The following is a 3,208-nucleotide window of genomic DNA, read 5'->3' on the forward strand; positions in this document are numbered from 1 at the left end:
CAGTGGGACTGAGACACCAGAGTTTGCAAAAATGGTGGGGGGACAAAGGGGCATTTTTATTTCCCCTCTCACAGACAGCACCTCTCAGCATAGGCTTCCCAGGGCTGGGTTCTTAAAGGCACAGGCATCCCAATGCCTAGTCAATGCAGCTCCTCTTTGTCTGATCTAACCCACTGAGGCTATGTCTACACTACAAAGTTCAAAGCGCTGCCGCAGGTGCCAATGCTTCTGGTAATCCACCTCGACGAGGGAATTAGCTCCAAGCACTGGGAGCCGAGCCTGTCCACACTAGCGCTTTAAAGCACTCAAACTTGCTGCGGTCAGGGGGAAGGATTTTTCACACTCCTGAGCCAGCAAGTTAGAGTGCTTTAATTTGCCAGGGTAGATAATCCCTGAGACTTAATTCAGTGAAACATTTTACATATATACCCTCAGAAACAAAGAATCCCTTATCACTGTATCTGATTGCATAGACTCTCACAGCAGTTTCCCAAGTTGTCTTATCTGCTGCTGGGATTCCCTGAATTTTTAATTCTAATTTTTTCTTATTTTTAGAGCAGATGTTTATTCTGTTGGATCATCTGACTTCCACTCTTTTGCCTCTCAATCCAGCCCTTAGTGTTTTTCCGCATGCCGCTGCTTGTGTGTACAACTTGATTCTCAAATATTCAATAAAGGCAGTATACTATCTCCTATAACATCTTTCTCAAAGGCAAAAATCTATTGTAATTTTTGCTGAACGTTAGAACTGCCGTAGTGGGTCAGACAAATAGTCTGTCTAGTCCAGTATCCTGTCTTCTGGCAGCAGCCAGTGCCAGGTGCTTCTAAGGGAATGAACAGAACAGGCAATCACTGAGTGAACCATCCAATTGTCCACTCCCAGCATCTGGCAGTAAGAGGACGGTTTAGGGAGACGCAGAGCATGGAGCTGCATCCCTGATTATCTTGGCTAATAGCTGATGCACCTATCCTGAGGGACCGATATAATTCTTTGTTGAACCCATTCATAGTTTGGCTTTCAAAACATAATGAACACACATCTACAACCCCAAGATACCTTGACAACCACAAAAATTCTAAAAACGTGAGTTATACACCCTGAAGTCAAGACATTTTAATAAATAAATGATATTTTGTTCTTATGTGCCTCTTTGTTCCTGAGCCTTTAGGGTGCAGTATGGCCAATTCCACCAAAGCTGGAGCCTAAACACCCGAATGAATCTTAGTCTACCCTCATACTTTTCCTGGGCTTATTGAGAATATGAAATAAGAGAAATCCAAAGTATGATTCCAACCAGTTCCCTTGCATACAGGTCAGTCGGCCCTTTGAATTGGTGGGAATGGATTTAATAGGGCCATTACCGGCAACAAAGGAGGGATACTGGTGTATACTGACAGCCATATACTATCTTACAAGATGGGTTGAAGCATTTCCACTTTGAAATAAGTTGGCGTCTGAGGCGTCAAAAAAAAAATGTACAAAATTATACAGCAACTTGGATGTCCACAGCGTATACTGACAGATTGTGGGCCAGAATCCAATAATGAGGTAAATACTTTTTTCTGAGGTTGTTTTTGACTATGTTTTCAACCACTCTTTCAGATCACAGATAGCTGACAGTGAACATGGGCTTCATTGCCCTGGTGAGTTTTTCTTTATGGGCATTTTTGCTGACAAGTTTCTATGAACTCCCACTCAATTTTGCAAGGATTACTGGAGGTCACCCCACCCGGGTTGCTATAACATTTTATTCTTTGGGTTCTTTTTACCCACCAAACCTGTCCAAAGGAAAGTTTATGGCATAATTTTTTTTCTTTCAGTATAACCTAGACATTTGCAAAAAATTGGGAATACAGCGTAGCTTCACCAGCCCATACCACCCACAAACCAATGGATTGGCTGAAAACACAAACAAATCCATCAAAAGGTAATTTTACAGCTGGGAAAATTACAGTATTAATAGCAAGGAGAATGCACTATGACAGAAGCTACAAACTGCTTCAAAATTTTAGTACATTGCAAGTCCACTTGTCTTTTATTTCAAGAAAAAGTAATTGTACCAATAAACTAGGATGGCCTCTTTACGCCTTTTGGATTGTGCACAATTTCTCTCAGTAAAGACAGTCCTTTCCCCTCCCCCCACAAGTAATCCATCACCATTTGTTACAGAGCATTGCAGAAGTTGGTTGATGACACTGGGAGTAATTGGAATGAATTTCTTGGTGACATTTTATTTTCTTTGCAATCAAAACCAAACACAACAACCAAAATGTCTCTCTTTCGACTACTGTATGGCTTTGAAGCAACATTCCCAGACCAAGTCTCAGAAAATTACATGGTAGGTGTCTTTAAAGAACCATCAGCTTTCAGGTGCATATGTTATTCTGTGATTGTTCATTTTACAAACACAACTCCTCCATTTGTTTATAAAGCCAACAGATTTTGAGGAACTCAGTGAACAATTCTACAAAGAGTACATCATAAATATGGAATCTAGATATACTGCTGACATTGAACTGGCTCTTACTAATATTTCTAAAGCACAAGAAAAGCAACAGATACAGTATGCCAAAACTAAGACTCGTAAACATGGGAAAATAACATTCGAGGTTGGGGACAGTGTCATGTTACTGAATGCGAGAAGGAAAACAAGAAAGGGAGGGCTGCTGCAACCCACCTACCGTGGACCATACAAAGTCACCGGCTGTGGAGGGTAAAAGAGTTAAATTAGAAACCATCTCAGGGAAACTTTTAGGATCTATGTACAGTATCTCCCACTTAAAACTATTTGAAGAGCCTCCAACATTAGCTGCTGAAAACAGATGATAGGAAAACATGGAAATGGAAACTGCTGTGGATGACACTATGAAAAAAGTCACCTCAGAAGAGGTAGGAGAAATGGGAGGCGATGTATCTCACAAGCCTCACAACAGCCAAGTGATAAATGTGGAGATCACAGACACGGACGAAGAGGACTGTTTTTTGGCAGACGTTCCAAGCAGTGATCCAGTCCAAACGATGACCCCTCCAAAAATGGAAAAGTATTTCAAACAAGTTAATTTTTTGGAGTAATTGACAGTAATGAATAAATTAAGATTTCTATTTACAGTTTTGGTCACAATGTAACCATCATTTGACAACATTTTATTGATTTTTTTCAGAGAGCATGGAGGACTACTGCTTATACTGCAATTATGTGACTTGCAA

Source organism: Terrapene carolina, unplaced genomic scaffold (assembly GCF_002925995.2).
Source record: "Terrapene carolina triunguis isolate 2854851 unplaced genomic scaffold, T_m_triunguis-2.0 Scaffold211, whole genome shotgun sequence".
Lineage (NCBI taxonomy): Eukaryota > Metazoa > Chordata > Testudines > Emydidae > Terrapene > Terrapene triunguis.